Source organism: Spermophilus citellus, assembly GCF_964194105.1.
Source record: "Spermophilus citellus genome assembly, chromosome: 11".
Classification (NCBI taxonomy): Eukaryota; Metazoa; Chordata; class Mammalia; order Rodentia; family Sciuridae; genus Spermophilus; species Spermophilus citellus.
This window is the reverse complement of record NC_138192.1, coordinates 34028448-34054152: the sequence shown is the minus strand read 5'-3', so window position 1 is coordinate 34054152 and position 25705 is coordinate 34028448. Positions and strand designations below refer to the sequence as shown.

The 25705-nt window shown below is 35.9% G+C and overlaps 1 protein-coding gene across 4 annotated transcripts in view; it reads left to right on the top strand.

Annotated features, from left to right (window-relative positions):
• The window catches only part of LOC308630841 (uncharacterized protein), a 263388-nt gene that overhangs the window by 116505 nt on the left and 121178 nt on the right, over positions 1-25705 (top strand). Inside the window, exons 3-5 of one of the 4 annotated variants that reach the window (XM_081261615.1) lie at positions 1040-1104; positions 1830-2015; positions 3595-3664. The exons of the other annotated variants lie outside the window; for them this stretch is intronic. The gene's annotated coding sequence lies outside the window, so the exon portion shown is untranslated. The remainder of the gene's footprint in view (positions 1-1039; positions 1105-1829; positions 2016-3594; positions 3665-25705) is intronic. 4 annotated transcript variants of the gene reach the window in all.

The following is a 25705-nucleotide window of genomic DNA, read 5'->3' as shown; positions in this document are numbered from 1 at the left end:
CCTGTTTAGTCATAAATACATATAAATGAAGCATGACAAGCAATTTGCTGCATGGGAGCGGATATTAATGACTTGACATATTCATACCTACTTAATGTGATCACATTTTTTTTTCTTGGCCAGTGACATATTCTGGTCCAAAATGTCTCATATTAGGAATATCTTCTTTTCTTATATTAAGAGGAAAGCATCTTTCCAAGTTCTCATATTTCGCTCATGTATACGTAGGGGCTCATTTCTTTGTGGCTACTGCAAACCTTACTGTGAGAAGCACAGGACTATGAGAGGAATCTTCAGTGATTCAATTCAACAAAATTTCATGATCTGACTGTTTCTGTTAGATGCTGGAGTTGGATAGAACATGACTTAGAAGACTCCACACTGAATTCTCAGTCTCATGAGGGGCTGGCTTTAGCACAGCCATATCCAGGGTTAAGTCTGAGATATGAACCTCAACTTTCTAATGCTACTTTCCTGCAAAATTATTGTAGATGCTTTCAGAACACCTCTGGGAACTATAGCTGCTATAATGAAAATACACTGGGTTAAGAGAGAGAAATAATGGGGGAAATAGGATATTGATGTTATGTTAGTCAGCTTTTTCAACACTATGACCAAAAGACTTCACAGAACAATTTTAGAGGAGGAAAAGTTTATTTGGGGCTCTTCGTTTCAAAGATCTCCATCCATAATCAGCCAACTCCCTTGCCCTGAGCCTCAGGTGAGGCAGAACATCAAGGTACAAGGGTGTGTTGGAGGAAAGCAGCTTGGGACAGGGCCATCGGGAAACAGAGAGGACTGTGCTCATCAGGAACAAAAAGTATATAGCCAAAGGCTCACTAGCTACACCCTAACTGCCTATAATTACCATCCAATTAATCCACTGAAGTGGATTGATACACTGATTGGATTAAGGCTCTCCTAACCCAATCACTTCACCTTTAAACTTTCTTGCATTATCTCACACATGAGCTCTCACAGAATACCTCATATCCAAACCAGAACAGCTCTCTTCCTTGATTTCTTTTCCTTTTCTCAGAAGGGCCCTGTCTAAAGCAATGACTTCATAAAGAATCCAAAGCTATGAGCTTACTATCTGAGGAGGTAAGTGCCAAGATGATAAGGGAGGCTTTGAATAAAATTTATGACACATGCACTTTTGACATAAGGTATTTTCTCCTTATGATCAGGTTATCAGGATATGACCTCATTGTAAATTGAGGAGCATCTGTACTGCAAATTAAATGATGCAGCAGCAGTCAGGTATAGGGATGATTGAGGTATCTGAGATTGGAGATAAGGAACCATGGCTGTGAATGCCATTCATTCATGAGGTGACATGGCTGAAATGGAATAAAGCATACAGAGGGGAAGTGACTCAACCTGAAGTCACATTAGGCAATGTGTCCAAGAAAAGACAGAGGGAAGGCACAGATGTGATACCAGCATTGTACCTGGTTGCTCAGTGATGCAAATTTCCATTTGATTCCATCTCTCATTCCATCCTCAGGATACAGTTTTCTATAATTTATTGGCTATTTTACCTGAAACACAGATGACTTAGAGATTTAAAGTTAGTAAGAATATTTGGACTTTACTTTCTATAATTCTGTGGGGGGAAAAAAGACCTAGAAGAACAAACACCAAATTGTTAATTTTGCCCCTGAGACTCTGAGGATTTCATAAGAATTTGAGAAAAGAATCCCATGAATTATTTCTTCCTCTGGACTAAGCCAATGTGTCCAGCCAAGACATTTTTTTGAACACACTAGGAATAAAACAAAACTTCTCTTGAGACAGTCATAAATAAATTTCATTTTTATTCTCAGGATGAGAAATCACAATGGAAATTTTTCTCATGGGGTCCAGAGACACCTCTGCTTCTCCAGCTGTTTATATGAAGTTGATTTATCTCAGTGAACATGCATTCTCCATGTGCCCGGTGTTGGGTGCTTTGATCTTCTTGCAGTGAGTTTCAGATGGGAGAAAAGCCTTCCTGCTTAAACAAGGAACAGGTATGGATGGGTGATTTTGATTGAAATCTGGAATATAATGGGTATTAGAAGGTGGGGAAGAGAAGGGGACTCTGTAGCACAACATGTGGCATGAAAAAAAGGAAAACCAGAGCTGTTGCATTCTGGCAGGGTTATATTTTTAACTTTGATGCTGACAAGATAAATTAAGCATACTCTCTCTACCAGCAGAATTCCCAGTGGCTGATCCTTACCATGAACAACAATCGGTAGCCCTATGGCCAATCACAATTCCTTGACATACAGCATATGCTCTTGCTTTGCTTCTTTTGCAGTATGAACTTTGTGGATTATTGTTGTGGTTATCTAGAATTAAGGGTTTTATTTATTAAAAGTATAGTTCTGTTTTATAATTACTTGTGTTAAGGTTGTATTCCTATTATATTTTAAAGTGCTAGAGGGCCATGACTTACTCATCTCCTCTCATACCTGTGCATCCATAGCATTTGACAGTATTATATACAACCCAGGATTTAGTAGCATGGCTCAGATGTGAAAGAAGCATCATCTAGGGTTAAGACATTAGCAACAATAACTAAAAACACGTTAACCAAAAAGTCACAATTTACTAAATAGCAGACATTCAAATATCATTATAAATGAGGTGACATAGTTTGAAGGTAGTAAACTAGGCAGGAAATAAGGGTTTGATTGGCACCTATAGTCCTGTCCTCTCTGGCTGTGTGACCTTGTGTAGCTGCCAGGACCTTTCTGAAACTTGGTTTCCTTATCTAGAAGTGAGGAAATCAACAGCTATAACAGGGCATTATTGGTAAGATGCAATTGCATGACAAGAACGGAATAAGTTAATACAGCATTCCCCCCTCCATGGAGGATATATTCTAAGACCTCAGTGGATGCCTTAAACTGGATAGTATTGAACCTAATATGAAGTCTGTTTTTTTTTCTCTGCATACATACTTATGAGAAAAATTAATTTAGAAATTGGGCACAGTAAGATATTAGCAACAATAACCAAAATTTAAATAAAGCAAAGATTGGTATAATTATATATTATATATAATTATATATTAGATAATATGTAATTATAACAAAAGTTATACAAATGTGGTCTCTCTCAAAGTATCTTACTGTACTTTCGCCTTTTCATTTAAATAAAGTGCCTTTTAGTTTCTCTTTGGCATATCTGAATTATCAGCATTAGTAATTTTTTTTGCACTTTGGGGCTATTATTAAATACAATAAGGGTTATATGAACACAAGCCTGTGGTATAATAATACCAATCTAATAATTGAGAAGGTTACTATGTAGTGAATAATGGCCAGGAGCATATGCAGAGTTATTTCCTGGGTGGGACAGGATAAGACAGTGCAATATTTCTTTCATGCTTCTCAGAGTGGTGCATAATTTAAAACCAATGAATTGTGTATTTCTGGAATTTTCTATTTAATATTTTCAGACTGTGGATGACTGATGGTAACAAATCCTGAGAGCAAAACCACATGTAAGAGGGACTACGATATTTGAATTTTTTTTTTTAAAGAGAGAGTGAGAGAGGAGAGAGAGAGAGAGATAGAATTTTTAATATTTATTTTTTAGTTCTCGGCAGACACAACATCTCTGTTGGTATGTGGTGCTGAGGATTGAACCCGGGCCGCACGCATCCCAGGTGAGTGCGCTACCGCTTGAGCCACATCCCCAGCCCCTATATTTGAAATTTAACAATTGATCTGAGGCAGAAAAACACGTTAACCTTAAATTCACAATTTACCAAATGGTAGACATTCAAATATCATTATAAATGAGGTGACATAGTTTGAAGGTAGTAAACTAGGCAGGAAATAAGGGTTTGATGGGCACCCAGGAGGATGTCCTACTTTGAATTTGTCACTTTCTACTTGTAACTTAATTAGAATCCTGTTTTCTCTGCTTGTCTACCACAATATTATGTACTCAATAAATGGTAGCATTAAAAGTTTTTCATTAAAAAGAGATCACAAAGGCAAATTGCCTACTGTGGTTCCATAGGCTTCCTCTACTTTTACTTCCTGCTACAATTTGCAGAGATCTAGGCATGCCTTTTATTTCAATGTTAGTATCAATCACATTAATACGATCAGTGTAAGATTGTATCATATATTAGAATCTGAGCTCCTTAAAGGTAGCAATTTTTGCCTGATTGACATAAATCTATGTCTAGGATCTAGAATAATATATGGCTTATTTTGTATGCTCAAAACTATTGAATGAATGCACGGATGGATGAATGAAATGAATGAATGGGCACCCCTACATTCTTCAGCCAATCGAAGCAGCTCCTAGGGAGGCTAAAGCAGCTTGGGTTAGGTGTTGGTGGTTGTTGATGAGATGAATGAAGCTTGGCTGTCCTCTGATGTGACTGTCTCTTGCAGCTGAGTTAATTCAATACCTGAGGCATCTTCTGGCGATTATGTCAAAACAGCTAGTTTCCCAGGAAGACAGGCAGGACTCATAAATCTGCTCAATGCATTCTCTCTGTCTTTAACAACAACAAAAATTTCATTTGGAGGTAAAATGTCCTGAAGGTGCCTTCAGTAATATGCATCACAGGAAGAGAGAGGGCCAAACAGTCACCTCCAAACCGGGAACCATATTTCATTGCTAGTTAGTGTCAAACATTATCTCATTTGTCAACAATGCACTGGGGAAAAATACTATAAGGCAGACACTGTGGAACAGGCTGTTTTAACTAGAGGAGCTTGTGTTTTCAGAAAGAAGAGTCTGGATAGCAGCGGTGTGTTCATCACTTCCTGCCAAATGGGAATTCAATAGGACCTGTGCTCAGAATCAGCCTCAGATAAGGGGAGGCTGGCAACTTATTGGTCTGCTCTTACCAATGATAGCAAACAGTTGCACTTAAGCTACTCTTAAATAAAGACCAGGGTAGGCTCAGAAAACATGGGCTTTCAAAGGAATTGTACATCCTTGGGTCAAATATAACTGAAAACCACAACGAAACAAAATTGAACTGTGCTGGGAAATCGGTAATGGACCTCATTGTACAAAGTGTTTAACTAAGGTCCGAAAGGATAAATTCAGCACTCATAGGATGAATGCTTATTTTTAAAGAGGACACAGGTAGAGGGCATGAGTATTATTTTGACTATCAGGAAGGGCAAGCTGGTGTGCCATTTTTCCCCTTCATTAAAATTTTCCATGCCAATCTCAATCATGCTCCACTGTATGGGAATTTAAGCAGTAGTTGTCAAATTCCATGAAAAATCTGATTGAGTTTTTTTTTTAAATATATCTCTTATTTATTTGTTTATTTTTTATTTTTTTATGTGATGCTAAGGATCGAACCCCGAGCCTCACCCATGTGAGGCAAGTGCTCTACCGCTGAACCACAACCTCAGCCCCCTGATTGAGTTTTTGATTAATCTTGAATTTATTTACAGATTAATTTGAATGCTTCCATTATCATATTATTCTTCTAGCATTTTACAAGTTTTAATTATAAAAATTTTAATCCTGCAGAAGTAATTTTGTTACAAACACTGACCTAGGGATCCATCAGACTATGCTTTCCAGAGGGTTAGCCATTTATTCAAACACCATGTTTTGATCAGTCAGTCTTTTTCTAACTTTTTTGCCTTAGCATCATACCTTACATGAAATTTTAACTTATTTTTGGACATTCTTTTCCATTTTGTAAATGTGTTTCTTCAAATCATGCACAAACATTATGCATATAATCACTATACCTTACAATGTTTAATATCATCTCTTTAGAATTATTCTGAGTATACTTTCATATTTACTTTTCTGTATAAATTCTCAAATTACTTATCTGTTTCTGCTACCTCCCCATATTCTAAAATATCAGTGTAACTAATACAAATTTGTAGACTTGTAGAAAGGATTTTGAGTTTTATATGGATTTATCTATAGGTTTAAAGAGTTTTGACAGCTTTATAATGTTGACTTTTCACCTCAAAAATACAGTTTATCTTTCTAGTCATTAAAACATGTATATATTTTTTACAATTTCCCCCTATCATTTACAAATTTTCTTCACAGAGCACTAGCACATTTCTCTTTAATAGTAATATTTTCATTCTTTGTTACTATTATAATTACAGTCTTTTTCTCATTATGTTTTCTAAGTGGTTGATCTTTTTAAAGTGAAAAGCTGCTGAATTTTATGTGTTCATTTTGTAATCACCCACTTTGCTGGGTTCTTCTTGGTTCTTAATTGTGTTCAGCTAATTCTCTTGGGTTTTCTAGCAATGCTGTATTCTCTTTGTCAAATGACAGGAATTTTGAATCCTTTCCAATTTTATGATTCATATTTATTTCTCTTATCTACATGTACTGGCTACAACCTCCAGAATGAAGATAAAAATGGAGGGGAAAAAATTGACCTTGTTTCATTCCTGATTTTAATAATGCTGCATTTAGTGTTTAACCATCAAGCATGTTTTTGGTTTAATCTCTTTCGACTTTATTAAAATTTTTATTTTCAAGTTACAATTAGGAATGGGTATTGAATATTGTTAAAAGCATCTGTCTAATGGCCACAGAGAGTCTCTAGATTCCTGTTAATGTCCTTCAAAATTCCTTGTTAATACATTATTTAGGACATCTACAGCACTTGTTAATGAATTTTGTCTGTGACTTATATCATTGTGCTATTTTTGTTATATTTTTATGTTCACAGTATGATTATTATTTTTTTCTTATTTTATTGGTTGTTCACAACATTACAAAGCTCTTGACATATCATATTTCATACATTAGATTGAAGTGGGTTATGAACTCCCAATTTTACCCCAAATGCAGATTGCAGAATCACGTCGGTTACACATCCACAATTTTACATAATGCCCTATTAGTAACTGTTGTATTCTGCTACCTTTCCTATCCCCTACTATCCCCCCTCCCCTTCCCTCACATCTTCTCTCTCTACCCCATCTACTGTAATTCATTTCTCTCCTTGTTTATTTTCGCATTCCCCTCACAACCTCTTATATGTAATTTTGTATAGCAATGAGGGTCTCCCTTCATTTCCATGCAATTTCCCTTTTCTCTCTCTTTCCCTCCCATCTCATGTCTCTGTTTAATGTTAATCTTTTCTTCCTGATCTTCCTCCCTGCTCTGTTCATAGTTGCTCTCATTATATCAAAGAAGACATTTGGTATTTGTTATTTAGGGATTGGCTAGCTTCACTGAGCATAATCTGCTCTAGTGCCATCCATTTCCCTGCAAATTCCGTGATTTTGTCATTTTTAAGTGCTGCGTAATACTCCATGGTGTATAGATGCCACATTTTTTTTTATCCATTCATCTATTGAAGGGCATCTGGGTTGGTTCCACAGTCTAGCTATTGTGAATTGTGCTGCTATGAACATCGATGTGGCAGTATCCCTGTAGCATGCTCTTTTAAGGTCTTCAGGGAATAGTCCGAGAAGGGCAATAGCAGGGTCAAATGGTGGATCCATTCCCAGCTTTCCCAGGAATCTCCAAACTGCTTTCCAAATTGGCCGCACCAGTTTGCAGTCCCACCAGCAATGTACAAGAGTACCCTTTTCTCCACATCCTTGCCAGCACTTGTTGTTGTTTGATTTCATAGTGGCTGCCAATCTTACTGAAGTGAGATGGTATCGTAGGGTGGTTTTGATTTGCATTTCTCTGACTGCTAGAGATGATGAGCACTTTTTCATGTACTTGTTGATTGATTGTATATCCTCCTCTGAGAAGTGTCTGTTCAGGTCCTTGGCCCATTTGTTGATTGGGTGATTTGTTATCTTATTGTCTAATTTTTTGAGTTCTTTGTATACTCTGGATATTAGGGCTCTATCTGAAGTGTGAGGAGTAAAAATTTGTTCCCAGGATGTAGGCTCCCTATTTACCTCTCTTATTGTTTCTCTTGCTGAGAAAAAACTTTTAAGTTTAAGAAAGTCCCATTTGTTGATTCTTGTTATTAACTCTTGTGCTATGGGTGTCCTATTAAGGAATTTGGAGCCCGACCCCACAATATGTAGATCGGAGCCAACTTTTTCTTCTATCAGACGCAGAGTTTCTGATTTGATATCAAGCTCCTTGATCCATTTTGAGTTAACTTTTGTGCATGGCGAGAGAAAGGGATTCAGTTTCATTTTGTTGCATATGGATTTCCAGTTTTCCCAACACCATTTGTTGAAGATGCTATCCTTCCTCCATTGCATGCTTTTAGCCCCTTTATCAAATATAAGATAGTTGTAACTTTGTGGATTAGTCTCTGTGTCCTCTATTCTATACCATTGGTCCACCCGCCTGTTTTGGTACCAGTATCATGCTGTTTTTGTCACTATTGCTCTGTAATATAGTTTGAAATCTGGTATCGCTATACTGCCTGATTCACACTTCCTGCTTAGAATTGCTTTTGCTATTCTGGGTCTTTTATTTTTCCATATGAATTTCATGATTGCTTTATCTATTTCTACAAGAAATGCCATTGGGATTTTGATTGGCATTGCATTAAACCTATAGAGAACTTTTGGTAATATCGCCATTTTGATAATGTTAGTTCTGCCTATCCATGAACAGGGTATATTTTTCCATCTTCTAAGATGTTCTTCTACTTCTCTCTTTAGGGTTATGTAGTTTTCATTGTATAAATCTTTCACCTCTTTTGTTAGGTTGATTCCCACGTATTTAATTTTTTTGAGGATATTGTGAATGGAGTGTTTTTCCTCATTTCCGTTTCAGAAGTTTGGTCGCTGATATACAGAAATGCCTTAGATTTATGCATGTTGATTTTATATCCTGCCACTTTGCTGAATTCATTTATTAGTTCTAGTAATTTCTTTGTAGATCCTTTTGGGTCTTCTAGGTATAGAATCATGTCGTCCGCAAATAGTGATAATTTAAGTTCTTCTTTTCCTATTTTTATGCCTTTAATTTCTTTTGTCTGTCTAATTGCTCTGGCTAGTATTTCAAGGACTAAATTAAATAGAAGTGGTGAGAGAGGGCATCCCTGTCTTGTTCCAGATTTTAGAGGGAATGCCTTCAACTTTTGTCCATTCAGAATGATGCTAGCCTGAGGCTTAGCATAGATAGCTTTTACAATGTCAAGGTAAGTTCCTGTTATCCCTAGTTTTTCTAATGTTTTGAACATAAAGGGATGCTGTACTTTGTCGAATGCTTTCTCTGCATCTATCGAGATGATCATATGGTTCTTATCTTTAAGTCTATTGATGTGGTGAATAACATTTATTGATTTCCATATATTGAACCATCCTTGCATCCCAGGGATGAATCCTACTTGATCATGGTGCACAATTTTTTTGATGTGTTTTTATATTCAATTCGCCAGAATTTTATTGAGGATTTTTGCATCTAGGTTCATTAGAGATATTGGTCTGTAGTTTTCTTTCTTTGAGGTGTCTTTGTCTGGTTTAGGAATCAGGGTGATGTTGGCCTCATAGAATGAATTTGGAAGAGCTCCATCTTTTTCTATTTCCTGAAATAACTTGGAAAGTATTGGTATTAATTCTTCTTTAAAGGTTTTGTAAAACTCTGCTGTATACCCATCCGTTCCTGGGCTTTTCTTGGTTGGTAGTCTCTTGATTGCTTCTTCAATTTCATCCATTGATATTGGTCTGTTCAAATTCTGTGTATCCTCCTGACTTAGTCTGGGCAAATCATATGACTTAAGAAATTTATCGATGTCTTCACTATCTTCTATTTTATTGGAATATAGGTTTTCAAAATAATTTCTAATTGTCTTCTGTATTTCTGTAGCATCTGTTGTGATATTGCCTTTTTCATCCTGTATGTTAGTAATTTGAGTTCTCTCTCTTCTTCTCTTCGTTACATGGCTTAAGGTCTGTCGATCTTATTTATTTTTTCGAAGAACCAACTTTTAGTTTTGTTAATTTTTTCAGTAGTTTCTTTTGTTTCCATTTCATTGATTTCCACTCTGATTTTAATTATTTCTTGCCTTCTGCTACATTTGCTACTGTTTTGCTCTTCCTTTTCTAGGGCTTTGAGATGAAGTGTGAGCTCATTTATTTGTTGGCTTTTTCTTTTTTTGAGGAATGACCACCAGGCAATGAATTTTCCTCTTAAAACTGCTTTCATTGTGTCCCATAGATTCCGATATGTTGTGTCTGTATTTTCATTTATTTCTAAGAACTTTTTTGTTTCCTCCTTTATGTCTTCTGTAACCCATTGATCATTCAGTAACATATTGTTCATTTTCCATGTGATGTAGGATTTTTCCTTCCTTCTTTTATCATTGATTTCCAGTTTCATTCCATTATGATCAGATAAAATGCATGGTATTATCTCCACCCCTTTATATTTACTGAGGGTTGCCCTATGGCATAATATATGGTCTATCTTTGAGAAGGATCCATGTGCTGCTGAGAAAAAAGTATATCCATTTGATGATGGTTGATATATTCTATATATGTCAGTTAAGTCTAGGTTATTGATTGTGGTATTGAGTTCTATAGTTTCTTTATTCATCTTTTGTTTGGAGGATCTGTCCAATGGTGAGAGAGGTGTGTTGAAGTCACCCATAATTATTGTGTTGTGGTCTATTTGATTCTTGAACTTGAGGAGAGTTTGTTTTATGAACGTCGCAGAGCCATTATTTGGTGCATAAATATTGATAATTGTTATGTCTTGTTGGTGAATGGTTCCTTTTAACAGTATATAATGTCCTTCCTTATCCCTTTTGATTAACTTAGTCTTGAAGTCGATTTTATTCGATATGAGGATGGCCACCCCTGCTTGCTTACGAGGACCGTGTGCGTGGTATATTTTTTCCCATCCTTTCACCTTCAGCCTGTGTATCTCTTTTCCAATCAGATGTGTCTCCTGGAGGCAGCATATTGTTGGATTTGTTTTTTTAATCCATGACACCAGCCTATGTCGCTTTATTGGAGAATTTAAGCCATTAACATTCAGAGTTACTATTGATATATGGTTTGTACTTCCATCCATGTTTGATTATTTATCCTTTTTAAAAAAAATTTAGTTTGTTTCTCCATGATTATCTTTCCCCTCGCCCTCTGTCTTTACCGAGGCACTTCCCACTGATGGTTTTGGTTATTGTTTTTCATTTCTTCCTCGTGTAGTGTTTTGCTCAAAATGCTTTGCAATGCTGGTTTTCTGGCTGCAAATTCTTTTAACTTTTGTTTATCATGAAAGATTTTTATTTCGTTGTCATACCTGAAGCTTAATTTTGCTGGATACAGAATTCTTGGTTGGCATCCATTGTCTTTCAGTGTTTGAAATACGTTGTTCCATGACCTTCTTGCTTTCAGTGTCTGTGATGAAAAATCCGTTGTTAACCTTATTGGTTTACCCCTGAATGTAATCTGTCTCCTTTCTCTTGTAGCTTTTAATATTTTCTCTTTGTTCTGTATATTGGATATCTTGATAACAATGTGTCTTGACGTTGGTCTACTGTGATTTTGTGTGCTCGGTGTCCTGTATGCATCTTCAATTTGTATATATATATCTGTTTCCTTTTTTATTTCTGGAAAGTTTTCTGTAATTATTTCATTCAGCAGGTTACTCATTCCCTTGGTTTGAATCTCTGTACCTTCTTCTATCCCGATGACTCGTAAGTTTGGTTTTTTTATGTTATCCCATAACTCTTGGATGTTTTTCTCGTGATTTTTTACCAGCCTTTCTGAGTTGGCTAGACTCTTTTCAAGATGATATATTTTGACTTCATTATCTGACGTTCTGGCTTCTACTTGCTCCACTCTCTTAGTGATACTCTCAATTGAGTTTTTAATTTGGTTTATCGTTTCCTTCATTTCTAGAATTATTGTTTGATTATTTTTTATAATCTCTATCTCCTGATAAAGATGCTTAACTTCTTCTTTTATCCGTTTGTGTAATTCATTCTCAATGTGTTCTTTCGCTGCTTGAATATGCTGTTTCGTATCCTCTTTAAGGTTCCATTCCATCTGTCTAAGGTGTTCCTTGAGTTCTTTATATGACCATTTTTCTGATGACTCTAGGTCCTCCTGAATATTTAGGCTGTCCTGCATTGTTTGTACTCCTTTTCTTCCTTGCTTTTTGAAGCTGCTCATGTTACTTCTTGTTCTGTTTGACTGCTGAGTTACTGTTTACTCCTATAAATTTATTTGATGCTTGGGAGGAAACGTATTAGAAGGGAAGGGAAGAAGTCACTAAAGAGAATGAGAGTAAGCAGGTAGAATTCAAGGACGGGGGAATAAGAAAATTGAAAAGAAATGAAAAGACAAAAGAAGAAAAAAAATAGGAAATCAAAAAAGAAAATTTTTTTTAAAAAAATAATAATAATAAAAATTAAAATTAAAATTAGAAGAAAAAAATTTAAAAAAAAATTGTAAAAAAAATTAAAAACAACAAGAAAGAAAAATGAAAATGAAAGAAAAAACCCAAATCAAAAAAAAGAGAAAAAAAAACTAATAAATGCAGTCTTAGAGTTTGATTAACTACAGTATGATTATTTTATAAATATAATTTGGTAACTTTTTTGTCCTTTGTGTTCTGGAAAACTTTTGAAAGCACTTAAGAGATGTACTAGCTGAAGGTTGATGGACAGAGTTCATCTGGTACCTGGTAAGGTCTGGTATCATCTATCATGTTTCTCTGTACATTATGATTCCTGTAAATTTATAGTTAAATATAAAGACTTCATCAAATTTACTTTTAATTTAATTTTTTCAGACTACTTCTAAAGAGTTGTAAGTTCTTAAGTTTTTTCTTTTTAAGATATTAGTAGTTATTGTTTACATTTATTAATTTATTAGGGATTGTAAATTGTCAATATATCTGCCATCATTTGTTCCTTGGTTATTTCATGGAAGACTTGTATTAAAAGAAACTTTATTTTATTAATATTTTATTATTTTGAGATATGATTCTATAGGAAAGGCAGGATAAATGTTTAATTCTTGATTTCTCTTTCTGAAAATAGTAAGTTGTTTCCTTAGCATCCTTCAAAGTATAGCAATGAGAGAATTCAATTTTTTAATTGTTGTTTTGTTTTTGAATCTTTATGGACTCCAGACTAAAGATGTGCTTCAATTCTTACCGTTATTAACCTAATTAGCATTCATATTTTCTCATCTGTGGGGAGTAGGAATTGTTGAGCTTGGTTCATGAGTCCTTTTCTCATGGACTTTGTAGTAATTGATTTTTCCTCTTTTCTGATGGGAAAAATGTTATAAATTGTTATTGTGAATGGACCAGACCAAAGGCAAACTTCATGGATCAGCTCAACACGCCTTTAATTTGGAACAGAGTGATGCCTCTGATGGACCAATGTTCCTGGAGGAAAATGAACCATCGGCCAGAAGTGTGGGTAGGAGGAAGTTAGGCTTATATAGGTTACACTGAGAGGTGACACAAATGAACTTGTCAGCTTGGGCTATCTTTACTGGGCCGGATGGAGGGTATGGGGTCAGTATCTGGGAAATAATTCATTTAGGGTGTGATCAATGCTTTGGATATTTCCCAGAAACTATCATTTCAGACTTGATGGGTATCTCCTCCATGGGGCCTGTTTTGTCATGGGAAAAGACCAAGTGACTCCCTCATTCCTTCTCCCTGGGCCATATTATTTTGGGAGTTGTCTTTTTCCGTATCCAACAATAACTTCAAATATATAAATATATATATATATATATATATATATATATATATATATATTTGCTTCAGAAGATATGGAATATAAAACCATTTTTTCAAAGATTCCGGATTTACCTTAGCATACTCTGGGCATTGGCATATTTACTCACTGAATTCATTAGATTTTAGGCCTTTTCAGTGGATAGAGTTATTTTCCTTTGCTTCTACTGAAGAGTAAGTCTATTTTGAACATTTTGAGAAACCATCTGTCTTTCAAGTATTTGCACCATTTTAGGTTCCAACAGGCAGTGTGGAACAGGGCCAGTTTCTTCATATCCCCACCAATGCACGGCTTTGCTTATGAACTACTTTGTGGGCTTATACTAACATTTGAAAATATAATAATTAAGCATCATTATTATTGATTGTGTTTATTTCACACCATTATATACATAACAATATAATAATCACACTAATAGCAAAGAGGTTTAAGTGTGGGTGGATATGTGGCAATTATTTCTATCCTTAGGGTATATCCCACAGAGAATTAAGATTCAAAAGTTGCATTTTTAAAGTCACTCAGAATTATATCTTTATAGTGCAGTGGCACACATCTGTAATTCCGGAGACTTGGGATACTGAGGCAGGAGGATTGCAAATTCAAGTCCAGTCTTAGCAATTTAGTGAGACCCTGTCACAAAATAAAAAATAAAACCGTCTGGGGATGCAGCTCAGTGGTAGAACACTCCCAGGTTTAATACCCCCCACTGCAAACAGCAACAACAGAAACCTAAAGCCCAGAATCTATCTTTCTCAATAGTTAGGCTATTAAATGTATATTCAGATTGGAGTTATTTCTTTAATTTATGTTTTATTTGTAGGGATGGCTTTTAAATTTAACCATGTTAAAAGGAATCAATTACTTTTACTTTTGATAATAAAGTCACATGTAAAAATGGTTATATTAGAAGACGAGTAGTTTTCCTTACACTATGAGTAGTTTCTTTTTTAAAAAAATGTTTTATTGTCACTATTTTAACAGCTAAAATATGTCTTGTACCTTTTTTTCCTAATGGTTATCTTTATATATGTATATAAAGTTATAGTGCACTAACTTTTGGGTTCTGGGCATCTGGAGCAGTGAGAAAATCACTTTGGGTTGTTTTCAACTATGGAGCTAGTGATAGTTTGTTAGATTAGCCACAAGAGACTGATGCACGGCTGTTTTTCTTTGTAACCATGATGTATATTGCCATGGATGTGCCTGTGTAAGACCTGGTGCTAACAGATGTTTTCATTTTTCTTTGCCTATACCTGAAAGTAAGTCTATATTGAACATTTGAGGAACCATCTGTCTTTCAAGTATCTGTAGCACTTTCCATTCCAACTGGCAACGTATGATGCATCCACTTGCTTCACAGCCCCGTCAACACGTGCCATCATTTTTCCTGTTCGATTTTAGCCTCCTTGGTGGATATATTTCATGGTGACTTTGATTTGCATTTCCTTAATCACTAATGATATTGAGCATATTTTTGTGTGTCTACTGCTGATTTGTATTATTTTCTTTTGAATATTATCAATTGAAATAATTTGTTCAGATTTTAATTGGGGTTATTTTTGTTTTGGAGTTGTAAAGTTTCATTAAAGATTATAAACATTCTCTCTCTCTTCTCTCTCTCTCTCTCTCTCTCTCTCTCTCTCTCTCTCTCTATATATATATATATATATATATATAGTGTATATATATATATATATATATATATATATAGTGTATATATATATTTCTCCCATTCTGTGGGTTGTCTTTTCACTTTCTTGATAGAGTCTTAGGAAATACAAAGTTATTTAGCTTGGGTAAAATCCAGTTTATCTATTATTTCTTTAGTTGCTTATGCTTTTGGTGAAACCTTTTAAGAAATCATCACTTAAATTACCATAATGATAATCCTACATTTATTGAAAAAACTACATTTCCCAATTTAATTGTATTGACTATAAATAGGAGGCTTCGTTTTCTTCTCTCAGTGCTATTCCATCATCTGCATGTCTATCCTTATACATTCTGTGCTATCTGGACTGTTGCTTGGTAGTCAGCTTTGAAATTGTACAATGTGATTTTTAAAGATTTGTTGTTCTTTTTTGAGATTTGCCTTTTTAAAAAAATCTATCTGAGTCTTCTTTCTTGACCTATATTCAAGTTCACTTATTCTTTCTCATGCTTTCACATATCTGTCAGTACCCCCTTACTGATTTTTTCATTTTAGTTATTGTACTTTTCAACTCCAGAATTTTAATTGGTTCTTTTTTTTCCAACTCCCCTCTCATTATCAATATTGAGATATTCTACTCAATACCATTATTGATATCTTCTAATGAACAAGATGTAGTGCTATTTTTCTTCTATTCTTTATTAAAAATTTATTTGTTATATTGGTGATAGCTGATTGGAAGTCTTTTGCTACTGACTCCATTATCAGATCTGTCTCGGGGATATTTCTGTAAGGTCAGGCAGCGACAACTAAAAGGAGGCAGATTAAAAATGCTGCTGAAGGAGGCTTTATTGAGACTTTGCTCCCAGCTGAGACCCTCCAGACCAACAGGGTGGTCTGGGGAGAAGCGTGGGGCTCACCCGGACTGGAATTTTAATTGGGATTAAGGTAGAAAGGAAGGGCTTGGGACAGGAAAAGGGTTTTTTTTTTAGAGTCCCTTGTCCTACTGGGGTTGTTGATGGTGGGGAGCTTGCTAAGATCCAGGATTGGTCAAGAGACCTCACTGATTGACAGGCAGTTCTTTCCAGACCTGATTGGTGGTTCTTTCCTGCTTGTGGGTTGCTTGATGCTTTGTTCTTCAGCCAACCTCAAACCAACCTAACAATTTCCATTTTTAAAATTTTCAAGTTCTTAAAACATGTCATAAAACCTACCTCTGATAGGGCTGGGGCTGTGGCTCTGAGCCACTTGCCTGGCATGTGTGAGACACTGGGTTCGACTCTCAGCACCACATATAAATAAAATAAAGATCTATCAACACCTAAGACAATATTAAAAATAAAAATAAAAAACAAACTCCCTCTGATAAAATTTACTTTCCCTTTCTGTTTTTTTTTTTAATCTTGCTGAATTTTTTTTTTATATTTGTTATTTCTCATTGCTGTTTACTTTTTGGGCAAGTACTTGGAATCATATTTTATATATCTATAGTTTCTGCAGTTGAATCCATTTAGTTCTTTGCAACTTTTAAATTTTTTGTTTGGATTTTTATGTCCTATGGCTCATCCTTAGATTAGTGTAATGTGGTCAGCCAAGAGGGATGGAAAGTCTTCTTTAAATATCCGTCCTGTTTATTTTCCTCTCTTTGCCTAGGGGATCTGTGTGAGAAGGCACTACTCTGAACTTCACATATTTGCTAGAGGTCCCTAGTTTTCACTTCTGCCTGTGCATGGCTTCATATCATTGAGAGGTGAGTGGGGCTTATCTTTTACTAAATCTTTCCTGGGTGTCTGCACAGCCTTATTGTAAGGTCAGGCAACTGTGGGCGACCAAAAGGAGGCAGATTTAAAAGGCCACTGAATGAGGCTTTACTGAGATCTCAATCCCAGATGGAACTCTATCAGACAGTTCAAGAAGAGGGTCTGAGGAGAAAACATGTGGGGGCTTGACCGGACTGGAATTTTTATTGGGCTTAGGGCAGGAAGGGAGGGCTTGGGACAGGAAAAGGGGTTTTTAGAGTCCCTTGTCCTATTGGAGTTTGTAGGGGGAGCTGGGTAAGATCCAGGATTGGCCAAGAGACCCTGCTGATTGACAGGTGGTTCCGTCAATGCCTGCTTGGTGTTTCTTGCCTGGGATGTTTGGTGCTTTGTTCCTAAGTCACCACCATCGACCTGACACTTACAGATAAGTACAGTCTTTGAGATCTCCAGGACTCCATCAGAGCTTCCAGGTTCCCCATGGTCATCTTGTTCCCCAACTTTTCCTTTTGTATTCCTGGCTAGGCTCCTGTTTGCCACAAGCAAAGCAAGTTACAGCCTGAGGAAGCTGCAACTAGACAAAAATTGCCATTGTTCACATGTCCTAAGGACAGAGCTTTTGTTTTTCTTTCTCGATGAGCTGGAGCTCTGTGTTCAACTGAATAGCAACAATGGAAATAGAGCATTTTCCTGGGAGCTGGAAGTTCAGACACAGTATTGACTGTCCTCTGAAGACTGCACTTCTTTCTGTACTTTCAATAGGTTTTCAGAAGAGCAAAGTCACCTTGGTGGGCTGTGGGGATACCGGCTTTCATGGCTAGCAAGAAGAATTGGGAATGGGAATAGTCCCAAGTTAAAAATGTCACATATTCTGGTTGTGCTTTTGAAGTTCAGTAATTTCTTCTGGATAAATGGTTTTCAGTTTGCTCTGGCTTTGCTTACTGTTACTGAAGCCAGAATTAAAGACAGGCAGTCAGTGTAGATAGGTAATCTGCTTGGATTGAGAAAATGGACCCCAGTTTGGGTTCAGGAAGTTGGAGACCACCCTAAGGAATTGAAATGTTAATACCTTCAGAGCCCTTCCTGCACCCTTATCAAGATAACCTGTTCTTGCTCCAAACTGTTGCTAAGGTAACCAAGAATTGCCCCTCCCTATGGGAGTTGTAAAAGTTAATTAATGTGTGTGTGTGGGGCTTCTTCCTGCCAGAATTACTCCACTTGGCCCTTCCCCAGTCCATCTGCTTCTCACCTTTTGGCCATCTCACCTGGGCCATCTCCTGAGCCTAGTTATTTATGCAGAAAGGAGAGAGATAAGAGGGAAGAAGGTAGGAGAAAAAAGAAAATCTAGGATGTATAGAAAGGGAAGGATGCTCTCACTTCTTGGGATACCAGGATGCCAGCAGGAAGGTAAACTAGCCAAACATTGAACCTCTCCAGTAAATCTTTTCCCAGTAACAAGGAGCCCTGTGGGCAGAAGCAAACTCATTCCTTCCTGGGTTCATCCCCAGCATCTCCACCAAAAGCAAACTCTATCCCTTCTCAACCACAATGGGTCCTGAAGGGAGGAGGCGGATTCTGAAATGCTGGGTCCTGGACTTTTATCCTTCCCTACTGCTGGTAAGTCCTGGAAAGAGAACAGCAATTAGTGAAGCTCTGGGTAACAGTGGATCCCAGAGGAAGAAAATAAGCAGTGAATACTTAGTTCTGAGCTTTTCCTAGTGCCTGACTGTCCAAACCAGCTCGTCTTCTGTTTCCAACGAATTAAACCACCTTCATTGTAAACTATAAAACTCAACCCCCTAGTATAACCACCAGCCAGTTTCATACCCAGCAAATGAGCCCTACAATGCCTGATTGATTAACTCTACTGTGGAATAAACAAAAGTTTGCTGATCCGTTTGAGGTCTGCTTCTGTCCTGGTTATTTATGTTTTCATATGTGCTGAAACTGTGTTGGTTATTTTTGATTATATTCCTTATAACCATGATTTGCCTCCATGGAAAAAATATGTATTTTATGTTCACAACCTAACATTGATGCAATCTGTCATTTAGGTTGTCTGAAGTTTATTTTTTATATTTTCAGGAGATAAGCATGAAAACCATATTCCTTATATTCTTGCATAGGAATTAAACAGTGCCTGTGATTTTATACTTGAACATCCGTTTGAAGTAAAAGTCCCTGGTTTAGATTTTATTTTCTTGAATATTTTAAATTTCCTATGATATAAAATGTTCCTATGATATAAAATGTTCCTGATATAAAATTCACTCTTTATTTCATTCTGTTGTTTTATATTTTTAAATCTGAGATCCCATATCTTTTTTGTTGTTTTTGGCTTATTCAAAAACATATCATATTTCTTTAATTAGCTGATTAGTATTTCCTGATCATGATTTTCATTATGTAGTTTAGATAATATATCTACAGTGTATGCTCATCAATTGTCTAGGTGTTTTTTTTTTCCCTTTCCTCCTCTTTTATTTTGGATATGGTAGTTGGTACATTTTCTTTTGGTTTCTCATCTGTATCCAGAAAGGATGTGCTGTGGTTAGATTTAAGTTTTTCACTGATTTCACGTGTTGAGATTTAATTCCTATTTTGAGGTGTTAAAGGGTAGAAACTTAATCTGACTGTGTAGAGAATGGGCTCTTTAGGCTGGGAGTGGTGACGCATACCTGTAACCTCAGTGACTCCAGTGGCTGAGGCAGGAGGATCACCAGTTTGAGGTGATCCTGCAGCATCACGGTGGTAGAGCGCTCTGGGTTCAATCCCCAGTACTATGGAAAAAAAATAAAAATAAAAATACAAAATAAAATAAAAAGAACCAGGGACCTCTGGGAGGTGATTAGGATTAAAAAGCATCATCAGGGTGGAGCTCGTCTAACTGAATCTTAGTATTGATATGAGATCTCAGATTTAAAAGTATAAAACAACAGAATGAAATAAAGAATGAATTCTAAAAATATAATTATTAATGTTTCCGTATCATATGGAGAGAGAGACCAGATAAGACATACACATATACACGCATGCTCCGGTATCTTGCCTTGTGATGCCATCTCAGGACTCTGCCAGGAAGCAGGTCACCACCAGATGAGGCCCTTAAACTCTAAATCTCGAGGAGTGTGAGCTAAAACAAATTCCTTTTCTTTTTAAAGTTACCCAGTCTCAGGCATTTAGCTATAGTAAGAAAAATAGATTAGTACAGGTATAGAGAAAGGGTAAGATACTGAATTGTTTAGAAAATAACAGTAAGAGGAGACTAGAGTTATAAATTACAGAAACACAGGAAGTTGAGTGACACTTGCTTGCCCATAAAATGTTAATTGGATCTAAAGTTATGATTCTCTTGTTTACTGAATGGATTCCTTTTGGTATTATAAAGTCCTGGATAAAGCAGTGGTGTATTATTTAGCTTGCACTTCTCTAGAGTTGACAAAAATGCAGCAACTACAGAACATTTTATCAATTTTCTCTCCATAATTTCATGTAAATGGTGATTCCCCTCCCAATTATCTGTTACCTTCTTCACTAGCACCACCTTATTTATCATTCCTTGAATATCAAACAAGGTTAAAGGTGATCCCTTTAGATTGTTGGACAACATAATATTTTTGGTTTCATTCAAATAAACTATATATGTTCTATTCCTTGGGTAGTTGAGCCTATTTTGTAGATGTCTGATACTTGCATACACCTGAAAATATCAATATCTTCTTCTGGCAACCTGAAACTTCCTGAACCAAGAGTTAAGTATTTGGCATGTTTTCTGTTCTATTCTGTTCTATTCTTTTCTTTTTATTTTATTTTGGGGTTACTGGGGATTGAACTCAGGGGCACTTGATCACTGAGCCACATCCTCAGCCCTGTTAGGTATTTTATTTAGAGACAGTGTCTAACTGAGTTGCTTAGTGCCTCACTGTTGCTGAAGCTGGTTTTGAACTCGAGATCTCCTGCCTCAGCCTCCTAAGCCACTGGGATTACAGGTGAGTGCCACCACACACCCTGCTCTCATATATTTTATTTTATTAATATAAACATTTCTTATTTTTATTGTTGTTATCTTTAATTGGTGTTTTTCCTTTTTCCAAGTTTATTTCTAAAACAATAACTTTACTTTCTACCTTGAACCTGGTTTATCAGAATGTGTTCCACTGATAATTTTGTGCCATTAATACTATGACCAGCTTTATTCATGTGTCAGAATCTTTGTGACAGTTTTCTTGTAGTGGTTTTCACTGCTATGGAAAGAGCTATACATATTTAAGAGCTTTATGACCTTCCTATGAAAAATTTTGGTTTTCCTTTCTATTCTTACAAATAAATCTAATGCATTTTTTTCTCTTTTATTACTAGGGAATATTTGTCCTGTAGCTTCCCATAACATTTTTTAATTAATCCAATCCATAGTTATTGATTCCTTATAGTGTGCAAAGCACTAGTCTAAGCAGTTGACTGATCCACGGATCTTCATTCTAGTGAGGAATGAAGACAATTCAAATAAGCCTGTATGACTTCCAAAGCTTTCCATGAAAGATATTTCTTACCCTGCTTACCTGTAACAAGCTTACAAAGTTTGCTATGTTCTCCTTGAACTTTAGTCTTGTGATGGTGTGATTTGTTAGAATACTAGTTTTCCTGATGAATTATAGCTTATTATGAATGCTGAACATACTATAATGTTGATTTCAGAAACAGATTGTGTTGAGACTTTTAGGTAAATAACCAAATCTTAGCTTGAATCAGAATACAGAATTGAAAGTCTACCGAATACAAGAATATAAGGTCTTTCTTTCTTTCTTTCTTTCTTTCTTTCTTTCTTTCTTTCTTTCTTTCTTTCTTTCTTTCTTTCTTTCTTTCTCTCTTCTTTCTTTCTTTCTTCTTTTCTTTTTTTTAAAGAATCACTTAAAGAAAATGATGCAGAAATTACTGAAAGAAATAATGTGTAGTACGGGCCACTTGGCATTTAGTGCAAAAGGGCATTTTATAAACTAGTTAAATATAAATCTTGTATCTAGAGAAATAATGCTTCCTAAATCAAACATGCATCAATATGTCCCCAGATTTCCACCAAAAAGTTTGCAATGAATTTCACTTTCTTTTTGTTCAAATGCTTGCACAGAATCAATGAAAGTCAGTTGTTCTTTGTCATAATTACAAGACATCAAATAACTGAGAGTTATAGGCATCTTACCTGTGAATTGTATGTATTTTGGCTACTTTTTAATTTAAAATTTTCTCTGAAGGGAAATCTTGCTCTGTATTTTTCTCCAGCAGTGTGCCCTAACCTCATGAATTCCAGAGTAAATCAAGCCATTTATAATTAGTGCTCTTTTGAGCCCAGAAATCATTAGAGATAGCAAGATGGAAACTTGCACCAGTCTATCCTGAACTTCTATCTGTTCAGTCCACAAGCTCTGTGTGCCTGTTTTTATAATAGGCTCATTATCAAAGCTGGTAAATAGACATTTAGCTTCAATTAATCCCTGTTGTCTTCTCTACTATGTTTATCTTGTAAACTCCAGAGCTGAGCTGATTAAAAATTAGCTTAGGTGGGCACAACATGATTTCTTTACTAACTTTCTTTCCTTCCTTGACCAAAATTTCCCCTGCCCTTGGATGTTATTGGCCTACAGTTGAAGATGACATTATAACAAGGGACACCACACCAGTGTAGGGACCAGGAAATGAAGAGTTCATAGAGTGTAGCAAGATAGGGAGTGGCACATAACAGGCTTTTGGGGTGTGATCACAAAAGATAAATCTGTGCAGAAGGGAGAAACCAGAATCAGGCAAAAGGAAAGGCTAACATGGATGTAAAGTTTCAACTAAGGCCTCCATCAGTATATGGGACACTTGAGCTGGAACAGCTCTTCACAGGGACCAGGACTTTTTTTCTCTGAATCGGGTCTCTTAGTGATTATGGAATCCTGGACATAAGCTTTCCTATTGCAGATGGCAATGATCATAATAGATACAGCTATGAACTGTCAGCATTCAGTAGTTACAGGAACTGGATATGTGTGTATGACTTTGTTGAGGAGATTCAGTTGGAGCTCCAGAGACTCCCTTATAGACACTGCCTTAAGGTTGTGGTCTTTATGTTACTAGAAGCAGGATGATTGAACAGCACTGCTAAACTTTTAGAGTCATGAAGAAAGACTTATAGGTGTAATAACATTCATATTTCTTTAAAACCAGTGGCTATTTTTTGCTCAAACCCCAAATAGGCAATTAATCTTCCCTTACAAAGTATAACTTAGAACCCTCCGTGTCATAATGGACTGAAGATAACAGAAGGTAGAGGAAATGGGAAGGGAAACAAATAAAATGGGAGAAGGGGGAGAGACAGACAGACACAGAAAGATAGATAAACACAAGTTTTTCTTATTCCTGGATAGTTAAAAAAAAAAAAAAGAAGAAGCCATCTGGATTTGCATAGAGCATTTCCAGGGAATCCAACTAGTATCAGAATATTGAACATAAAATCTAGAAACTTTTTAAAAATGCCATTATACACATACTTCTTTTGCATTATAATTCTTAATATACATATATACCACAATTTTTCATATCTCTGTATATAAGGTAAGTTGACACCCAATTTAAGTCTTCATACATGTACTTTGTATAATGATGACCATCACATTCCACCATCCTTGCTAATCCCCTGCCCTCTCCCTTTCCCTCCTACCCCTCTTCCCTATCTAGAGTTCATCTAATCCTCCCATGCTCTTTCTCCCTACCCCATTATGAGACAGCCTCCTTGTATCAGAGAAAACGCTCGGCATTTGTTTTTTGGGGATTAGCTAACTTCACTTAGCATTATCTTCTCCAGTGCCATCCATTTACCTGCAAATGCCATGAAAATCTAGAATCTTTAAGTGACCTTTTCATTTTCCATCTCCAGAAAGGCAGAATGCTTGTTATAGGCCAATGCTTTCACCAAGAACAAGTGCAGGATGGAAACGAAATACAAAACCAAATTCATGGGACGCTTGGATATAGAAGACCAGGGTCTGAGAGTCAAGGAAAGCATACTGAGATGGGTACAATATTCCATGGGGAATTTCCCACTGAAGTATTTGAGAGTTAATAGGTGATATGGCCTTGGAAGTTCAGAGGCCAAACAAAAAGCAGTGGCTGAAGGTTGGGAAACCAGGATGGGCCACATGCAGCCTCACGGAGCTGGGAAATCTTGGATCCTGGACTCCAAAATGGTCAGGTGAGGGTAGACCAATATGCAGAGAGAAGGGAAATGCATTGCCATCAGCAAAACCATATTTGTACCCTCCTCCTTAAGGTATTTGTTAATCCTTTGGCAAAGAGGTTGAGAAGGCAAGAGGGAGGCTTCAGAAGAGAATAGGAGACAGTAGAACTTTTCGCACTCTCATTTGGTTGAGAAAACAGATGGAAATTCTGAGCTCACCAAAGAGAAGGGACCTTGATAAACAATGCAGATTTCATTAGAATGAACTTGAACTCCAACAATATGAGTAAAGATAAGCCAACTCTCCAGAAACCCTAAAACTCCCTTCTAACCAACTTAAATCAGGCTGTACTGAGTCTCTCTACTCAAAATCAATTCTTTCTGGGAAGAATTTTAATATAAACTATGTGGCATTCAGTTACAATTACTAAGTATACCAGGAGTCTGGTCTACGTTTTTTAAATAGGAGGGATTGGGGAAGGCCTTAAAAATGGTTCTCACAGAAACTCAGTTATCAAGGTTATCAGGAACTGACTTGAAAATAATGATAGCTAGTATTTTAAAAACATGTGACATGTAGGGCAATTTCTACAGAGCCTTGGAATTTATAAAATATAAATAGAAATTACAGAGATGAAAACTCTATGAAATGAAAAGCCAACTATGTGAATTTAAGAACAAATTGAAAAAAAAACTAAGAAAATTATAAAAGTCAGTGAAAGTATCCAGATTGAAGCATAAAGAGAAAGAAATACAGAAAAGAACATAACTAACACATGGAAAACCAGAAAAAATGACTAAAATATGTTTACTGACATACCAGATGAAGAGGAGAATGAAGATGTAGAAGAATGATATCTCAGGAAATACTGGAAAATAATTTGCCCTAATTAAAGACATCAAATCACAGGTTGAAGAAGGTTTTCAAACCTCAAGTACAATAAATATAAAAGAATACATAACTAGGCACATCAGAGTAAGACATTTAAAAATAAGTCAGCAAAAGTATTTTAAATGATGCAAAGAAAATTAAACACATTAATTTCAAAGAGAAGGAAGACTTACAACTCTCTTTTCAATAGAAATTATTGAAGCTTGAGACACAGAACATACTCTTAAACCATGAAATTAGTGCCAATGAATAATTTTTATATTAATAAAAAATACCTTTCAAAAATAAATAGAATGATGCATTTTTAAATAAGCAAAACTGGAAAAATTCATAACTGGGGATTCATCGTTAAGAGAAATTCTAAAGGGAATTATTTTGGCAGAAGTAAAATATAATACTAGATGAAAGTATGAAAACAAAGAAATGAATAAATATTGGCATTGTTTTTTTCTGGATTGGCTTACTTTGATTTGCATGATATTCTCCAACTCTATCCATTTACCTGCAAATGTCATAATTGTATTCTATTTTAATG